Source organism: Lepidochelys olivacea (genome assembly GCF_965140295.1).
Source record: "Lepidochelys olivacea isolate rLepOli2 genome assembly, chromosome: 4".
Lineage (NCBI taxonomy): Eukaryota > Metazoa > Chordata > Testudines > Cheloniidae > Lepidochelys > Lepidochelys olivacea.
The window spans coordinates 21,498,822-21,520,057 of NC_140414.1; positions in this window are offsets into that span (position 1 = coordinate 21,498,822).

Genomic DNA, 21,236 nt, shown 5'->3' on the forward strand with positions numbered 1-21,236 from the left:
AAATGGGATACTAGTTGTGGTCTGTAGCAGACAGCCAGATCACACTGGGGAATGGGATGACTCCCTCCTTACACACCTATCTAAAATGTGTTGTGGGGAAAAAACTGTGTGATCATGGGGAACTTCAATTTGACACATACTGGAGGTCTCATGCTACCAGTACTAAAACATCCTTGGGATTTCTCAAAACTATAAATGACAATTTCTCCCCACTAAAAAAGTGGTGCAGCCAACATGGGGGAATCCTAAATTATGTCTTGTCCAAACAGATAAAGAGGAACTGATCACAGAACTAAAAATGAATGATAACTTAGATATGAGTGATCATGACTGATCACATTTATAACGTGTAAGCAGAATGAAGTTCAGACCACTAATATATACACACTTGGTGTTTTCGGAGGGCCAATTTCTCAAAGCTAAAAACAATTATGAGCCAAATCACCTTCAAGAAAGAATTTAATCAGAAGAATGTGAATGATAATCAAAGAACACTTTACTAGATGATGAAAAAGCCACAATCCCACAACTGAGGAAGAAGGCCCTTCAAAAGCCAACCTGGTTTAGAGGGAAGTGAAGGCAGCTGTAAATATGTGTGTATATGTGTGTGTGTGTGTGTGTGTGTGTATATATATATATATATATATATATATATATATATATATATATATATAAAATACCCAACAAGGGTAAATTAATAGTAATGAATACAAATCAGAAGTTAGGAATTGTAGAAAATTGATAAGGAAAGCCAAGGGACATAAGCAGAAATCTATGGCCAGCAGAGTTGAAGACAATTAGGAGTTTTTAAAATACTTTAGCAACAAAAATAATCCTGACAATGGCATTGATCCATTAGTAGATGAAAATGATAGAATTATGAATAATAATGCAGAAAAGGCAGAAGTGTTCTATAAATATTTCTGTTCTGTATTTGGAGGGAAAAATATAGTCTCAAGATAACACTCTTTCCATTTTACTAGTATCTCTGGAAGATGTTAAACAGAAGCTACAAAAAAGTTATCATGGTACACATTAAATGGATTAAAAACTGGGTAACTGATAGGTCTCAAAATGTAACTATAAACAGGGAATCGTCATTGTGTGTGGTTCCAGTTGGGTCCCGCGGGGATCGGTTTTTGGGCCCACATTGTTTAACAATTTTATCAATCACCTGAAAGAAAACATAAAATCATCACTGATAAATTTTGCAGATGACACAAAAATTGGGGGAGTAGTAAATAATGAAGAGGACAGGTCACCGATTAAGAGTGATTTAGATTGCTTGGTAAACTGGGCACAAGAAAACAATATGCCGAAATGTAAATGCATACAGCTGAGAACACGGAATGTAGGCCACACTTACATGGTAGGTGACTATCCTTGGAAGAAGTGACTCTGAAGAAGATTTGGGGACCTAGGGGTGAGGATATCTGAGCTCTTTTCCTGAGTCTGCCACTGACCTGTTGCGTGACCTCACCTCTCTGTGTCTGTTTCCCCTTCTACCCTTTGTCTCATCTAGATTACAATGCAACATAGGGTCTGTCTTTATAGCACCTAGCATAACAGAGTGTCCATCTCCGCTGGGCATTAAATATGCTTCCTCACAATGGCACAATGAAAAGCATAAAGCCCCCAATAATTTTGTGCTCCATATTGTTGATAAAAATGCTGATGGTAACTACAGACCAGCTGCACAGTTCTAATCTGGATTTGAACATTGCACTGAATCTGGGATTTCAGTTTAGTTCCAGAATCAACTGTGAAACAGATTTATTAATCTCTCCTCATACAGAAGCAGTTCCATACCCCTAATAATTTTTATTGCCTTTTCCTGAACCTTTTCCAATTCCAATATAGCTTTTGTGAGATGGGGTGGCAACATCTGCATGCAGTATTCAAAATGTGGGCATACCATGGAGTTATATAGAGACATTATGATATTTTCTGTCTTATTATCTATCCCTTTCTTAACAATTCCCAACATTCTGTTCGCTTTTTTGACTGCCCCTGCATATTGAGTGGATGTTTTCAAAGAACTATCCACAGTGACGCCAAGGTCTCTTTCTTGAGTGGTAACAGCCAATTTAGACCCCATCATTTTAAATGTATAGTTGGGATTATGTTTTCCAATGTGCATTACTTTGCCTTTATCAACATGAATTTCATCTGCCATTTTGTTGCCCAGTCACCCTGTTTTGTGAAATCCCTTTGTCTGCTTTGGAAACATGAAATTCAAAATGAAGTCTAGAGGGTTGCAGTCCTTAGTGAATGGAAACTAACTTTTTCTTTGCACAAACTCCTGCAAATAAAGCCCACAAGTTTGGCAAAGCTCTAAAATGCTTGCAAAAAATGCAAGTGTGAATACAGCATGCTACCTTGTTTGGCCATAGGCTTGCTCTGAAGCATACTGAATTCAGTTGAAGTCCTTTTATTTACCTCAGTGGGCTTTGGGTCCAGTCCCATATGTACAAGTGGGCATGTACCATGTAATTCTAAACTGTTCCATTCATTCTAACATGAGTTAGATTGCAGTGTGATGAAACTACTTAACAGTATCTTTGGAGAATTTACTCTTGCTTGGAGATTCACTATGAATTAACATCTGAAATGTTAGTGTGTAGCTATTTTCTGTTACATTTTGATGAAATGTTTCAACGAAACTTTGAATTTTAATGAAAAAAGCAACACAATTTTCACCAGTTGTTGTGGGGAGGAGTGAGGGTTAACCATCTATAGCATTGGTGAGAATTTTTTGATTGTTGAAATAGTTTGATGCCATTTCAAAATTTAGAAAAATTATGAATTAAAAAAAAAAACTGGCCGAAATTTTTGTAACCAGTTTTTCAAACATCTGTATTGCTACTAGATCTAAAGAAAAAGGATGTGTTTCGTTCTGATTCTATTTTCTTGCATCTCCGTTAATAAGAGTCAGTTACTTTTTCATGACAAATTATTAAACTGATAACTAGGTCACATATCATGCGTGGTTCAGAAAATACTATTTACGTGTTGAGACAGGGAGCAGAAGAATGAGCTCTAATGAATGGAACTCTCACTAAGCAATAGAGAGCTTTGTGATTGGTTTATTGAAATAAATCAAATGATTTCACCTCCATCTAACCCAGAATATCTTAAAATGGATGATAACCTTCTGCTAGAAACATGGTTAAGTTCAGCTACTAAGTATATTTGAACAAAAACTAGTGAGATTCTTTCATGTGAATGAGCCATTAGATCCAATTTGTTTCATGTGATGCATGAAGGTCACAAAGACTGTAGAATGTATCATACCTACTTTTACATGGAGCAGCTTAAAATAACCATATTTCATACTGATCTGGCTTAAGATGATGCAGTAGGCACTAGTGTTGAGCACTGATGTTTTAGTCATATGTAATATAGGTTCTATCAAAATAAAGAAGAACGTTATGGTTCGGTATAATTTTGATAAAGATGTGAGGAACGAAGGTATTGTGGTTACTCCAATGGACTGGGATCCAGGAGTTCTAGATTCAGTTCCTAGGTCTGTCACAGATTTCCTATGTGATGTTTGGCAGGTCACTTAATCTCCCTCCTCCTCCTCTTAAAAAAAAATCATCCTGGATCCATTTTGTCTATTTGGAGATTATAAACTCATCAAGGCAGGGTCTCGCTCTTATTCTGTGTATGTACTGGGCCTAACACAATGGGGCCCTGGTCTTGGGTGGAGATCAGGTGCTAGGTAATATTGATAGTGTACAATCATCATCAGATTGGGTATGCATGGTTTTGGTAAACTTAAACTGGCAGTCTCCCTTTCCAGGGATTTGCAGTCCTAGCAGGGTGGTTGGAATTTCCTGTTGCTGTGTTCTGGTGTGCAGTGTTCCATCACACAGGTTTATTTTATTAGAAGTGATTTTCATGTATCGTATATAGAGAGTAGATTGTTTTAAAGTCTATGTAAAATAGGGATAGTAAGGTTTCCCTTCACTCTGTTTTGCTATTTAGATTGCAAACACTTTTTTGGGCAGGGACTGTCTCTTGCTGTATGTTTTGTATCGGGCCTTGCAAAATGGGATGCTTTTCTCCGCTGGCACCCTTTGGTGCTACTGCAGTATTGGCAACTTAATTGGCAACTGAATATTTTCAGAAAGCCTTGCAATTAGGGGAAAATCACAGCTTTCATTTTTAAAAGAATGTAAATTTCTAGCCCTCACAGTTGTGGAGAAAAGCTTGATGACAAGGCCAAAGTGCAACCAAAATGTTCCAAATCTAGAAGGGGCGTGTGTGTGTATGTGTGTGTATGTATATATATATATATATAAAAATACATACATAGAGAGAGTGCGCCATAATGCCAAACCTAAGTGTTCAAGCCCTCTAAAAATCAAAAGATTGGGCCTAAAAGTCATACATTTTATGTATATATATTAATATATTGGGCCTTAGGTCATTTATAATATAGGGCCTAGCAACATTTGGGTTTGGCAGTGTGGCTACTGCTCTATGGTCTAGAAGCTTCCACCTGTTTTGCAGCTGTTTGTCCTATCCCAAGTAGAGTGAGTGACCATAGTTCAACCTGGAGGTGATGACAGCATGGCTAAGTCTTCATTTGAGAGAAATGGTCCAAGTCTCTTGGCCAGGGAAATGTGAAAGAAGCCATTTCTCCCCACTGGCAATCTGCATGCCCAAGAGTAATAAGAAATCTAAGAGGATTCCCACAGCCTGGATGATCTGTGGTGTGGTGACCTAGATTTTTGGTTATGCTACCATAATGGCAAGTTGCATAATGTGTTTCCCTTTCCTACCAGCACCACTTCTGTCATTCCTGGGTTGAGCTTGGTCCAAAAGGCTGTTCTCTATACATCTCTGGAGTTGTTCCAAGTCAGGCATTGTGTTGTTTTGGTGATGACTAGGGCAGTGTCAGTACAGAAGGAGAAAAAGAGTTGATTTTTATCCACATGCTGTTAGAATTAGAGCCAGTAAGAAATAGGGAAACTTTTCCTTTTTTAAAAAAAGTCCCCCTTTTATGAAATTTTTAAATTTGAAGTTCTTGCCATTCAAAATGATGGCAAAGAGCTCTAAAACCGGTTGACAAATAGATGAGAAAATTCGTGAACATTTTAAGAGAAATATTCCCAATTCTTTTATTTTAATGTCAAAATTTTATTAAAATTTCAGATTACCCCCCTGCCCCCAACTTGGCATTTGACTTCCAAAGGCCCCTCTTGGTTGGCAGTGAGGAACATTGGAGAGATTTGTGGGGAAAATTTTGCACTGCCATTACTCCTGTTGCAACTGCTCTCTAGATAAATATGATGAATCCTTTTGTCTCTTGGGCTGCCAATGTGGCACCAGACACAAACACTAAAAATTCCAAGGTTAAAAAGTTGCCCATCTTCTATAGTATCTCAGTAGTTGTCCCATTATCTCTTACTTAAATCGTAGTCTGCTTTTTGTAGTGTGAACCAGTGCGAAGACCCAGTGAGTCCTATTTTAAGCAATTATTGAAGTTGCCTTTCTCCAATCAAAGAGAGGTATTAGTGAAATGAATGGGAGTAATTAGATCTAATTTAGTCATGCAAATGAGTTTAATTAAACGAAATCTACCCTTTAATAACTTCTGGGGAAAATGCTGTTCCTTATGGAGTTTGAAATTTGGTTAAGCTAACAAGACACAATAGCTGAACTGATGAGACCATGATGTTGTAATCTGCGTATGTAAATAATGACACATACAGCATTTAGTCAGCGTCTTAGTAGATGCTTATGGTGGTAACACAAATGGATGCTGAAACATTGAGATAAATTAGAGTATGCATATCCCATGTACAGTTGCTATGGAGGGTTGGTTAGTAGCTTCACTTTGTTTTGAAGATCCATCTACTTAAAGTAAAACAACTTTAGGAGCTTGGAAAAACCAAGGAAGCATCCTGGCAAGAAAGCTCTTTGATATGTAGGTCATTGGCATACTATTGATGAAGATATTGAACAGAACCAGACCCAGAACTGATCCCTGTGGGACTCCATTCGATATGTTCTTGCAGCTTGAGTGTGAACCACTGATAGCTACTCTGGGAATAGTTTTCCAACCAGTTATGCATCCATCTTATAATAGCTCCATCTAGATCAGTGGTTCCCAAACTGAGGTTCGCAGAACATTAGAGAGTTGGCCGGAAAAATTTCACTAATGGCAGCCAGAGGATCCCGGGCATTGGAGGCACCAGATGGGACCCAGTTGCAGGGCAGACAGCTCGAGCCCCAGGGAGAGTGGGGCAGGGCAGTTGGGACTGGCAGCCCAAGCCCTGCCCCGTCAGTGGGGAGCCGGCAGCCCGAACCCCAGGGAGAGTGGGGCTGGGCAGTTGGGGCCAGCAGCCTGATCCCTGGCAGTCAGCGGGACCTGCAGCCAAAGCTCAGTGGAGCTCAGTTGACAAGGGCGGTCAACGGGGTCCAGCAGCAGGAGCCCCATGGAATGCAGAGTCAGCAGCCCAGACCCCAGCATGGGGCCAGTAGCCTGAGCCCTGCAGTGGGCAGGGCAGCAGCTGAGACCCCAGCTGCACAAGTGGCAGCTCGGACCCCTGTCCTTGTCAGACAGGGAAAGTTGGCATCGAGGGCAGAGTAGCAGGGGCAGCGCTGTATGTGGGGGTGGTCCAAGCTAACTTGTCCCTTGCAGGGTACCCTCATAGGGGCGGACCTCATGGTGGAAGAAAAGCTGTTTGCGAGCCAAACCAGCCAGAATCACGTTGTAGCCAGTGTAGCAGTGTTAAGGTGTGTCAGTAATTGTCATTCTCTCTGGAGTGCTGTTTTGCTTCAGTGACACTTGAGTGAATCTTCTCATTTTCTACTTTGTTGGTTGTTAGCTGTCTCTGTCATTTTTTATTAGAACTTTTGTACGCAAGTTCAATGGATAAGTGGCTGAAAAAGGAAAGTGTAAAGATGCAAGAATCAGCTAGTGTTTCCTCAAGTCCACACTGTGGAAAATCTAAGTCTAATGATCATGATGGTCCTGGAAAGTCACTTACAAAGAAAAGAAAATGTGATGATTATATAAAATATGGCTTTACACGCATTGGTAATCAAGAATGTCCAAAACCACTGTGTGAGATTTGTGGTGATGATCTAGCAAACAGCAGCCTCAAACCTTCTCTACTTCGGAGCCATTTAGAAACTAGGCGTCCTGCACAAATCAACAAGCCTGTTGATTTTTTCAAGCAAAAATTAGCTGAGAGGAAAAGTGACATTACCAGTTTTATATCCAAAGCAGCTATTGATAATGAAAATGCACTTGAAGTGTCATACTGCCTGAGCTACTGAGTAGCAAAAGCATCAGAAGCCCATACCATAGCAGAGAGCTTGACTGGTCCATGTATAAAAAACGTAGTTCGTTGCATGCTCGGAGAAAAGGCTGCAAAAAGGATTGACATTGTCCAATAATACGTTGTCATGAAGAATTAATGACATGTCAAGTAATGTAGAGACCACAATTGTACATAGAGTGAAAAACAGTCCATATTATGCTATACAATTGGATGAATCAACCGATGTAGCTAATCTAGCTATTCTGTTACTGTTTGTATGTTATGTGAATGAAGGTCTGGTTGAAGAAGACTTGTTGTTTTGCCGACCATCGGGAGAATTACAACTGGAGAAGATATCTTCAATCTGACTAATGCATATTTTCAAGAAAAGGAAATAGATTGGTTTCATTGCCTAGGCATTTGCACTGATGGGGTCACATCAATGATGGGGAAGTATACTGGATTTGTAGCTCGAACAAAAAAGGTTGCATCAAAAGTCTCTTGGACTCATTGCAGCATCCAGCCCTCGCAACAAAACGCATGCCTGAGGGACTGAAGGAAGTGTTGGACAATGCAGTGAAAATGGTGAATTTCATAAAATCGCAGCCAACAAATTCCAGAATATTTCACATACTTTGTGAAGAAATGGGTAGTATACACAGTTGTCTGTTGACCCATACTGACGTTAGCTGGCTCTCACAAGGCAAAATCCTTGTGTGCTTGTTTGAGCTTAGAATGGAAATCCTAATTTTTTTTTCCAACAGCCACCCTTTCCACCTTGCCAGCTGTATGGAAAATAATGTCTGGCTTCAGAGCCTAGCTTATTTAGCAGATATTTTCTCAAGAATTAATTACCTAAATTTATCTCTTCAAGGCCTCAGTATAACAGTTTTCAATGTGCAAGAGCGAGTTGAATCCATGATAAAGAAGTTGCAGTTCTGGGAAAGTTGTTTGGAAAACAATCAAACTGAGTGTTTCAGTAATCTTCATGACTTCCTGGCAGCACATAAACTTCAGTTGGATCAGTGTACTAAAACCAATATAATTGCACACCTAAAAGGACTTTGCACAATTTTCAGAGAATACTTTCCAGCTATGTCAGGTGATAATGACTGGATTCGCAACCCTTGTGATGATACAACTTCCTCAACACAGATATGGAACACTGAGGAAAAAGAAATTGATTGAGATCTCCTGTGATTACGAACTGAAAAGGAGTTTCAGAAATCTGTCATTGATCAACTTTTGGCTGAGTTTAAGAAACGAGTACCCCCTTCTGGTAGAAAAAGCTGCTACAGTTTTGTTACCATTTTCAACAACATACTTATGTGAGAAAGCATTTTCCTCGTATGTATATCTGAAAACCAGACACAGAAACAGACCTGATGCCAAACCAGACTTGAGACTGTGTTTCTCCAGTGGTTCCGGACTTCCAAGAGCTACGCAGAGCAAAGCAAGTGCATCCATCACACTGAGGAAATTTAAACTTAAATTCCTGGAAATATTCATTTTGAGGAGGGGGTTCATGAGATTTCACAACTTAGTGAAAAGGGTTCGCGGGCTGTTAAAGTTTGGGAACCACTGATCTAGATTGTATTTCCCTAGTTTGTCTATGAGAAGGTTATGGAGTACTTGTGGCACCTTAGAGACTAACCAATTTATTTGAGCATGAGCTTTCGTGAGCTACAGCTCACTTCATCGGATGCATACCGTGGAAACTGCAGCAGACTTTATATATATACAGAGAATATGAAACAATACCTCCTCCCACCCCACTGTCCTGCTGGTAATAGCTTATCTAAAGTGATCATCAGGCGGGCCATTTCCAGCACAAATCCAGGTTTTCTCACCCTCCACCCCCCCACACAAATTCACTCTCCTGCTGGTGATAGCCCATCCAAAGTGACAACTCTTTACACAATGTGCATGATAATCAAGTCTGGCTATTTCCTGCACAAAACCTGGATTTTTGATTGTCACTTTGGATGGGCTATCACCAGCAGGAGAGTGAATTTGTGTGGGGGGGTGGAGGGTGAGAAAACCTGGATTTGTGCTGGAAATGGCCCACCTGATGATCACTTTAGATAAGCTATTACCAGCAGGACAGTGGGGTGGGAGGAGGTATTGTTTCATATTCTCTGTATATATATAAAGTCTGCTGCAGTTTCCACGGTATGCATCCGATGAAGTGAGCTGTAGCTCACGAAAGCTCATGCTCAAATAAATTGGTTAGTCTCTAAGGTGCCACAAGTACTCCATAACTTGTCTAAGTAATTTTTAACTTGTTCTTTCCCTATTTTAGCCTCTGATCTCCTCATTTTCACTGGAATTCACTAGGTTAGATGTCCAATTGCTACTAACCTTTTTAGTGAAAACTGAAACAAAATAGTAATTTAGCACTTCTGCCATTTCCAAATTTTCTGTTTTCCCCCCCTCATTGAGTAATGTCCTGTCCTTGGTCTTCCTCTTGCTTCTAATGTATATGTAGAATGTTTTCTTGTTACCCTTTATGTTTCCAGCTAGTTAAAATCTAGTTTTGTGCCCTGGTCTAATTTTGTCCCTACATACTTGTGTTATTTGTTTATATTCTTCCTTTGTAATTTGATCTAGTTTCCACTTGTTGTAGGACTCTTCTTTTGAGTTTCAGATAATTGAAGAGCTCCTGGTTAAGCCAGGGTGGTCTCTTGCCATACTTCTTCTCTCTCCCATGCAGTGGGATAGTTTGCTCTTGTGCCCTTAATTAGATCTCTTTGAAAAACTGTGAACTTTCCTGAATTGTTTTTCCTCTAGACTTACTTCTCATGGGATCTTACCTACTAACTCCCTCAGTTTGCTAAAGTCTGCCTTCTTGAAATCTGTTATCTTTATTGTGCTGGTTTCCCTCCTACCATTCCTTAGAATCATGTACTCTACCATTCCATGATCACTTTCACCTAAGTTGCCTTCCACTTTCAAATTCTCAACCAGTTCTTCCCTATTTGTCAAAAATCAAATCTAGAATAGCCTCCCCCGAGTAGCTTTCTCCAGCTTTTGAAATAAAAAAAATTGTCTCCAATACATTCCAATATCTTGTTGGATAATCTGTGCCCTGCTGTGTTGTTTTTCCAACAGATGTCTGGGTAGCTGAAGTCCCATCACCACCAAGTCCTGTGTTTTGGATGATTTTTTTAGTTGTTTAAAAAAAGCCCCATCCATCTCTTCTTCCTGGTTAGGTGGTCTGTAGTAGATCCTTACCATGACATCACCCTTGGTTTTTAACCCCTTTCATCCTTACCCAGAGACTTTGTGGATATTAGTTTGGATTTGAAAAGCAATTTCATCTGCAGTTCTTTCAATTAACAACAAGCATCCTAAATCAGGGGCAGTAAACATATCCCAATTTGTTTTCTAAGTCAAAGTGAATTACATAGTCAGACATAGGATGACTGAGCGGGAGGCACTGTTGTTTCTGGAAGGACTTTATTTTTCCTTATTTCAGAGCAGCCAATGAAAGGTGATGCTTCTGGCTGCAGCTTCACAACCTGAATTATAGTGGTTGACCTTTGCCTTTTGTGGCTGTGAAACAAGAACAGTGAGTTTCAAATGGTTTCATACTATCCATCTGTGAGGTGTAGTATGGGAGTAATCCACGTATTTTGATGGAATTAATAGACTTTCTATGCTACTGAATGCACGAGAACAACAAGGGCAAGCTGGCAAAGAACCATTGACACAACTTGCTTTCCTTTTCACAGAGAGAATTGCAAATCTGCGTTAGGAGTGCTGGTGAAAGGTTTGGAGTGGTTAAAGCTTGCATACTAAATGCCGTTAGGATCACTTCAAAACTCATTTCGTAGGCTGGGTTGCATCCCATGTGGGAGTCCTAAAGCATGGTCAAATGCACGTAGGGGGCTGTACAGGAGGGGCTCAGACACTGATGTTTGACGGAAGACAGAATGAGGAGAGACTGCTTGTCATAAATATAAAGGGAAGGGTAAACCCCTTTAAAATCCCTCCTGGCCAGAGGAAAACTCCTCTCACCTGTAAAGGGTTAAGAAGCTAAAGGTAACCTCACTAGCACCTGACCAAAATGACCAATGAGGAGACAAGATACTTTCAAAAGCTGGGAGGAGGGAGAGAAACAAAGGGTCTGTGGGTCTGTCTTTATGCTGCCTTTGCAGGGGATAGACCAGGAATGGAGTCTTAGAACTTTTAGTAAGTAATCTAGCTAGGTACGTGTTAGATTATGATTTCTTTAAATGGCTGAGAAAAGAATTGTGCTGAATAGAATAACTATTTCTGTCTCTGTATCTTTTTTGTAACTTAAGGTTTTGCCTGGAGGGATCCTCTATGTTTTGAATCTAATTACCCTGTAAGGTATCTACTATCCTGATTTTACAGAGGGGATTTCTTTACTTCTATTTACTCCTATTTCTATTAAAAGTCTTCTTGTAAGAAAACTGAATGCTTTTTCATTGTTCTCAGATCCAAGGGTTTGGGTCTGTGGTCACCTATGCAAATTGGTGAGGTTTTTTATCCGACATTTCCCAAGAAGGGGGGGGGGCAAGAGTTGGGAGGATTGTTCATTGTTCTTAAGATCCAAGGGTCTGGGTCTGTAGTCACCTAGGCAAATTGGTGAGGCTTTTTACCAAACCTTGTCCGGGAAGTGGGGTGCAAGGTTTTGGGAAGTATTTAGGGGGGAAAGACGTTTCCAAACAGCTCTTCCCCAGTAACCAGTATTTGTTTGGTGGTGGTAGCGGTCAATCCAAGGACAAAGGGTGGAATATTTTGTACCTTGGGGAACTTTTTGACCTAAGCTGGTAAAGATAAGCTTAGGAGGTTTGAATGCAGGTCCCCACATCTGTACCCTAGCGTTCAGAGTGGGGGAGGAACCTTGACACGGCTAAAGAAAGGCTTTCTGAAAGACTGAGTTAGAGAGAGCATATCACTAAAGGCAGGCTTTGCATCTGAGCTGAAAGCACCTTCCGTTTGCTTATTACAATGCATGGGACAGTCCAGTTTCATCAGCTGTGTGCAGCTAGGGCAACTGTAGGACACAACGCCACATTCACTGCTGGTATGGGTACAGCTTCGTTTAAGTCAGGTTAGTTGCATCCATTGGGGGTGAACGTGGCCCTGTGTGTCAGTGTCAAGAAGAAGAAGGATGACTAGACAATGGGTCATAGGCCTTTCTGGATTAATACCTATGTCCTTCATCTTCAGAGGAGTTATGCAGGTGCACATCAAAAAGAGACTAGCTAGGAGATTGGGCTTCAGTCAGGATCAAGGGAGCCTAAAAGGACTGTCCAAGGTCTGGGCAGGACTATAACAAGTATTGCTGATTCTTTGCTATTTCATTTCATTTCTTGTTTTTGTAGTTAGCTTGAGAAAGAAGGAAAATCCCTTTAATGGGAAAGGAGGTCTGATGACAGCCTGTAGGTCAAAGGCTATTGGGAGTCTGAAACCCCTAGAATAGTGTCAAGTGGTAAATTTTGAAGCATGCTTTCCTCTTACAGAAAAAATCCCAGGAGTGGAACATCTACTGCAAACATTGTACGAGGTTCATCTCACTCAGGTCCTTAGGAGCCTGACTAGCTGGGTAGCTGTGCAAAACCCTTTCTGGAGTAGATGAGGGGATTAGATGTGGCTTCTAACAGTGTTAACTCCTCTGCAAATTGCTGATCAGAAATCCCCTGGATGCTTATAGAAGCAGGCAACATGGAGTAGCGGCTCCCTGTCTCCTTCACAATCCAACCATACCCAGCATACTCACAACCCATGGAGCCCCAAGTATGTGGAATTCACAGGGAGGGTATCAGCATGGTCGGGGAGGGGGGAGAAAGAGAAATACAGAATGGATACACTGTTTTCTGCTTCGTGTTCCTGGCCCTATTTCAGTGGCAGTTTATTTCCCTCCATATGTGAGAGGAGGAGCGCATCCGTATCCATACTCTGGTAAAACTGTTGTCTAATATGTGTGTAGTTTTTCGATGACCGCTCTGAAGCACTTGTAGAGCTTAGTCTCACTTAGATTAAATAACTCTTCTCTAATGGTGAAATTCATCCCCTCCTCTCCTGGACAAAGCCCTGCTCCCTTTTCACAGGTAACCCCGATGTTCCTGACCCAGCCTCTGGGTTAAGGAGCTGCGGATTGGTTGAACAGGTCTGGAATGGCTAATCCAGCCACTGGGCTTTTTGGAGTTGTCTCTCTGTTTTGGCTGGCGGTGAGGAAGCAGCATGTACTACACCTACACTGTAAACAGATCATTCTCAGTGAGTCACTGCTTCGGAGCTATAAACATTGTCTGTGGTGTGTTTGCAGTGATAGTAATTAAGAGCCCAAAGGCAATTTAGAAAATAACAAATGAGCTTAAACAAGAGCTAAACAGAAATGTACATGCTGGGGGGAGAGTATGCAATCTGATTCCACAGAACTCCCTTCCTGGAACTTTCCAGCAGGCTACAAAGTGACAACATACTCAAAAATGAAAGATAAGTTAGCAGGGCTACATGACCAAAACAAATTCCCATTGACTGATCACTTCCTAAGGGCATGACTCTCTCCTTAGAATAACTCTGAAAACTGGGCAGATTAACCCTTTCCTGGGCATTACACAGCCTGCCCTCTCTTGTCTTTATTTTCATCTCTGAGTAAAATGTTGTTAGATGCCAATCTACCAAAGACTTAAGTAGATATTTAACTCAAAGCATGCAACTAGTCCCTTGAATACAGTGGGACTGACTCCAGGTGCTTAAAGCTGTGTGTGTACTTGAGCACTTTTCTGGATTGGGGCCAGCATGTAACTTCCAGCTGAACAGGAAGATGTTCACAGAATCCTTCCAGTTTGGCATTAGGGACATTTTGAGTTTGGATGCAGCATTTCTTTTTGAGAAGAACCATAGACAGCATGTCATTTAGCTAAGACAATTCCAGTATGGCTTATACCATCCATCACAGCATGTCATTTAGCTAAGACAATTCCAATATGGCTTATACCATCCATCTCTTTTTGACGTCTCCAGTAGCTAGAGGTCCAGGTGGCAAGAATCCAGCCGCTTCTGGATCAAGACTATTGAAGCTCCTGCTTTTATATACCTATGTCAGAAGCACCATCTGCAATGCATACAACTCAATTTTTGCTGGAGAATCCCACTGCTGAACAAATACATCTTTTAAGCAAGTTAGCAAATGATCTGTTATGCCTTCAATAGGCAAGCTTACCAGTTTAGTAATATCAAAAGGAAAAATCATTACACACATGCAACTTGCTCAGCTTTTCGGGGGGTTTAATATGTGTTCGTCTATTGCTCTGCTTTCATGTAAAGCCTCTGACCCAATCAGGGCATAATTTTGGTCCTTAGCAGGAATTGCTCATAAACTTTAAGGCCAGAAAGGAACCTCATTGAGCATCTAGTCTGACTTCCTGCACGTCACAGGCCACAGAACCTTGCCCATCCACTCTTCTGGCTGAGTTACTGGGGTCCTCAAATCATGATTTAAAGACTTCAAGTTACACAGAATCCACCATTTATTCCAGTTTAAACGAGCAAATGAGACTTGCCCCATGCTGCAGAGGAAGGTGAAAACCATGTGTCTGTCAATCTGACCTGAGGGAAAATTCCTTCCTGAACCCAAGTATGGTGATCAGTTAGACCCTGAGCATGTGAGCAAGACCCAACAGCCAGACACCTGGAAAGAATTATCTGCAGTAACTCAGAGCCCTCCCCATCTAGTGCCCCTTCTGTCCATTTGGGGATATTTGTTACTGGCAGTCACAGATTGCCTACAATGGCTTGTGGCCCATGTCCTCCATCCCCTCCATAAACTTATCAAGTTGTGTTTTGAAGCCAGTTAGGTTTTTTGCCCCCACGGCTCCCTTTGGAAGGCTGTTCCGGAATTTCACTCCTCCGATGGTTAGGAAGCTTAATCTAATTACAAGCCTAAACTTGTTGATGGCCAGTTTATATCTATTTGTTCTTGGATCAACATTGGCACTTAACTCCTCTCCCTTCCTGGTATTTATAGAGAGAAATCCTATCTCCCCATAGTGTTTGTTTAATGCAAAAAAAGCCAAGATACTTGAGTATTGTATCATTAGGTAGGTTTTCCATTCCTCGGATCATCCTAATAGCCCTTCTCTGCACCTCTTCCAGTTTGAATTCATCTTTCTTAAACATGGGAGACCGGAATTAAACACAGTATTCCAGATGAGATCTCAGCAATGCCTTGTATAATGGCAATAACACTTTCCTACCTCTACTGGAAATATCTCACCTGATACATCCTAGGATTGAATCAGCCTTTCATGGATGCATCACATTGGCGGCTCAGTCATCCTGTGATCAACCAATACACCCTTTCTTTCCCTCTGTTGCTTCTTCTCCTCTGTCACTTCGAACTGATAAGTCCCCAGGTTGTAGCAAAAATTCAAGTTGTTAATCCCTAAGTGTATGATCTTACATTTTTTCAATATTAAATTTCATCTCATTTCTATTACTCTAGTTTTCAAAGTCCTCTAGATCTTTTTGTATGATATTCTGGTCCTCTTCTGTATGGGCAGTACCTCCCAGCTTTGTGTCATCTGCAAATTTTATTAGCATATTCCCACTTTTTGAGCCAAGGTCATTAACAAAAATGTTAAATAAGGGATCCGTCTTGGGACCATTCTTAGGAACTCCACTAGTAACCTCCCTTCAGCCTGACAGTTCACCTTTCAACATGACCTATTGTTGTCTCCCCTTTAACCAGTTTCTTATCTTCTCCAATTTAATAATTTCACATGTATCGAATGCCTTACTGAAATCCAGGTAGATTAGATCTGCTGCATTTTCTTAGTCTAAAAAAGTCTCAGAGAATGAGATCAGGTTGGTCTGGCATGATCTTCCCCTTGTAAAACCATGTTGTATTTTATTCCAGCTACTATATACCTCTATATCCTTAACTACTTTCTCTTTCAAAATTTGTTCCAAGACCTTACATACAATTGAGGTCAAACTAACAGGCTTGTAGTTTTCTAGATCATTTTTTCCCTTTCTTAAAAATAGGTACTATATTAGCAATTCTCGAGTCATGGGGTATGATCCCCGAGTTTACAAATTAATTAAAAATCCCTGCTGTTGGACTTGCAATTTCATGTGCCAGTTCCTTACGTAGTCTTGGATGGAGATTATTTGGGTCCCTTGATTTGCTACCATTAAGCTGGTTGAGTTTGACTTTCACCTCAGATGTAGTAATTTCTACTTCCATATCCTGGTTTCCATTAGCCACTCTGCCACTACCCCTAAGCTCCTCATTACTCTTATTAAAAACTGAGGCAAAGTATTACTTGAGATGTTGGGCCATGCCTCGATTATCTTTAATCTCCACCCCATCCTCAATGCTTTATGGTCCCACTTCTTTATTCCTTGTTTTCTTTTTATTTATATGGCTTTAGAACCTTTTACTATTGGTTTTAATTTCCTTTGCAAGGTCCAACTTTGGCAGTTCTCACTTTTCCCCTATGCTTTCTGACTGCCAAGGGGTAGCTTTTCTTGTTGATCCATCCCATCTTCCATTCTTTGTAGGCTTTCTGCTTTCTCTTAATAAGCAGTTTGAGATGCTTGTTCATCCAGTTTGGTCTGCAACCCTGCCCTACATTCCCTCCCTCCCCCTCTGACCCCTTCTTTGGGATGCAGGTTTCAGATACTTTAAGTCAAAGTTGTAGAAGCTAATTCAAAGCCTCCTCCACGTTCAGATCCTTGAGTTCTTCAGTCCAGTCCACTTCCTTAACTAATTGCCTTTTTTTTTTAAAGTTTGCCCTTTCGAAATCAAGGACCCTAGTTGCAGATGTACTTTTGTTTATCTTTCCATTTCGTTTAAATTGAATTCCCTCATGATCGCTCGAACAAAGGCTGTCCTCTATGAAATCTAAAATGGCATCACCTCTTGTTGGTTTGGTGACTATTTGGTGAAGAAATCTGTCCGCTATCGCATCCACGAATTCTGGGCCCTACCACTGTTAGCAGCACTTCTGTCCACTTTGTATCTGGGAAATTAACGTCTCCCATCATCTCAAAATTCCCAGTAGTATTTATTTCATTAAAAATATAGAGATCTCTATCCATATCCAAATGGAATCCTGAGGAGTCTGTAGCAGACCCCAAGCACTATCCCAGTGAGACTTCTGCTGGCTTTCTTCCCCAAAGTGATTTTGACCCAATCAGATTCTGTTTTATCCAGATTACTCTCTGTACATAGAGACATCCAGACAAGTGGTGCTATTGTCATTTCATCCAGAAGGCTACTGGTCTTCCATTTAATGTTGACAATTTAGATTAATTTTGTGTGCTGTACGAGGGGGTTTGCGTGTCAAGCAATTTGTATGGCTAGAGAATTTGGTTTGTAGCATTATAGATTTGTGGGCAAGATACCAAAACTGGATCTAGATTCAGGTGTTATTGACTTCCTGAAAAGCTCCCAGGGTGTTCAGACCTGCAGTTTGTGTCCAGTCCCATCTCCAGTCTAAAGATATGGACTTCCTGTCTTTTTAATTAATTACCCAATCAATCAGTCGGATGCTCATTAAACTGAGACAAAATTCAAGCATGGAGCAGTGGATTTTTGACTCAATCCATTTCTATCATTGTTTTGATGTTTGGATGACAACTGCTAATTTGAGACTCCCATTGTTTTAGTCCTATTTCCTTTCTCTGGGATGCCTGATTTTCCCAAAATAACCTCAGAAAACATCTTGCCTGCAGGACTTCCCCTCTCCTCTTTGATTAAGTTCAAAGGGTGATGGTGCAGGGTCTCAGTGGAGGCCATAGAGCCTGGCACCATGTTCGTTTTCAGGGCTGTTTATGGGTGATTTGTCGCCTTGTCAGCCTGCTTGGTGGAGGTTACTGTCTTGTTGAAGAGAAGAGGAATTTTGCAGGGTGGGGTTTGAGCTGGCAAGGATCACCCTCAGGCCTGCTGCAGCGTAGACTGGTGGAAATGACTTGGGGTAATCATGGGAAGACAGATGTCCCACAGAGTTGTGAGGACAGAAGGAAATGGTAAGTCTTTCTGACTAAAGGCACCCCCTTAGAAAGGAATTCAAAGTGTTGATGTTTTTCGGATTGTTTTTTCAATAAATGTATTTTTTTTATTTTTTGTCTCTTCCTAATTTGATTATTGGAAAGCCAGTCTGAACCATATTGAAAATATTTTAGTAAACATATCCAGAGTTCTGCCCCGGGGCAATAATAATTATAAGAGCTGGTTACAAGAGAACATTTTGTCAGTTTTTCACTTTTTCAAGTACTGACCTTCCTTAACTAAAAACATTTCAAACAGCACTGGTAATGTTGAGCTGCTCAGGCTAATTGGCTTGAGCCACCTTCTCTGAAATTAAAAAAATGCATTTTCTCTGTGCCAATTATTTACTTTTTAAAGATATTTTTGAAGATGATTCGTTATTGCAGTAAAAGCTGTTAAAGCTGTTCCTGCTGAAGATGAGTGTCCTCTGCTTTATCTGCCTTTTGCTTTTAATGCAACCAAGACACCACTGTTAATTGTCTGTTTTGGCAGAGAGTCAAACACAAAAACGTATATAAAATAATTATTTGGATTATGCAGATTCTGGAAACTTTATAACATGTCACTGGGCTTTGTAAGATTGCCCTTTGTAAGTACTATGGTACTGGGCTTTTAATAGACTAGGGGCCCTGGTGCTTTTTTTTTTAAACAAGCCTTTTACACACACTGCAACAGTTAGCTTTTGTCCAATTTTCGACCATTCTCTGCACACAAAAACACGGTGTATTTTGTATAGATATTAAAGAAAGATTGATAGATATGGATACACACATCTCAGGTACCTACATGGCCTCCATCCCATCTGAGTGCCTCACAATCTTGAATGTATTTATTCTCACAACACCTCGGTAAGACAGAGAAACACTATTATCCCTCTTTTACAGATGGGCAAATGAGGCACAGAGAAACTGACTAATTTGCCTGAGGTCACTCAGGAAGTCTTTTGGATCAGGGATTTAAACCACTAAAGGTTGCTGCCTTAATCACTGGACCTTTCTTCCTCGTGTGTGTGAGATCAAGGTTCTCTCTCTCTCTTTACATGTATATACATAGATTTTTCAGAAGACTCCATAAGACTACAAAGTTGCATGGGGAAGTTCTACTAAGGCTTCTATGGTTGGCACTGGGACCAGTGCCCTATCAGCAAATATGGGAAAGGCTATTTTAAAATGCCAGCTGAAGAAACCTTAGCCGTGCATTGCCTGTTCATGGATGTTTCCATGGCAATAGAGCTGGAGTTGTGGTGAAATAGGGATGCCCACCATGCCAGCTGTAAAAACCTCTCCACAAAGGTAAAGATTACACTGTCACAGACCTGCCACAAAAGCAATTCACAGGTGTTAGTCAGTGTTACAGGAGATGTATACAGCTGCTTTGTAATGTCCTCTGTGGGCACAGACTTGTAATAGAGCAGCAAAGGGGAAAAAAAATCAGAAAGTCAGGAGTCCATTAAAAATACAGAAAAGTAAGGATTTTTTTTTTAAATTTAACATCCCAGACGAAACATTAATGCACAAAATTGGAGAAGCAGCTCCATAAGAAATAAAAACCTGGGGCAGGTTTTAGTCCCGTAGCTCCACCCTTCGTAGCTTCTGACCAGTCAGTCCCCTTCCACAAGACTTAAAATGGAGTCTTCAACACTGCTGCCTCTTAGACCCAAGGTAATTCTACCAACACATTTTCCTAAGGTAAAAACACCCAGATCTCCATTATTTAAGGTCATTTAGAAGGAGACACCAATCCTGCAGTACATATTCTGCTGTTTGGGTCCTGCCTTTTCATCTCTCCCTAGGGCTCAAAGAATTTTAATACAAATACAAGCTCCGACCTTGTCCCCATGGGTCCCACACTTCCAGGCGGTTTATGCTAGCCTCAGAGGCTCACTGCGACCCTCCACATAGCCCTTCTCTCTCTAGGGCCAGGGTTACAGTCTACTGAGCCCTTTTCATCACAAGCCAGCAAGGAGGTTGGTGAGAGAACTCCAACAGTCTCTTTTGTCCCTACAGGCTTATTCCCAAACAGTTTAGCCTCCTGTCCTGACGGGCCCATCTTTCCTTCCCAGTAGGTGTTTCTGTAGTGGCAGGTTGGGGGGAACCCAGGCCCGCCCTCTACTCCGGGTTCTGGCCCAGGGACCCTAATGGCAGCAGCTCTTGGCAGCCGACCTTTCACTGCCAGAGTTGCTACATTTCCCTGGGCCACTTCCCCACAGCTCTCCCGCTTCTCTCTTCTTCACCCTTACCTTAGAGCTCCTTTATCGATGGCTTGAGGGTGTCTTCATTACTCAACCCTGCAGCCACTCTGGCTCTCCTCAGGGTGACTGGAGTGAGTCCTTTTATAGTATCAAAAGGGCCTTAATTAGAGTTAGGTGTTCACATTAACTTAATGGCCTCACCTGACTCTTTGCAGGTTAATTGGAGTCAGGTGTTCTCATTAGCCTGGAGCAGCCCCTGTTCTGGTCAGTCAGGGAACAGAAAACTGCTAATCCAGTGGCCAGCATATCTGCCTTCTGCTACTCTGTTGTACGGCTTCTTCATGGGGAGCACGGGCATGTACTTGGCACGGTTCACCCCAATCCCGGACACCTGGCCCTTTTGCGGTGTGAGGGAAACCCTGGCGCACGTCTATTTGGAGTGCACCAGGTTGCAGCCCCTATTCCGGCTCCTCACGAATATTTTGTTAAGGTTTTGGTTGCACTTTTCTCCTCACCTTCTTATCTATGCACTCTCTGTCCGTGGCCCCACTAAGTCGTGGGACCTCCTGGTCAACCTCCTCCTGGCCCTGGCTAAAGTGGCCATCTATAAAACCAGGATGAGGAGGTTGGCCGATGGAGTCTCCTGCGACCGCGGGGCCTATTTCCAATCCTCTGTCCGTTCACGCCTCCGGGCGGAGTTCCTCTGGGCGGCGTCCACTGACTCTCTTAG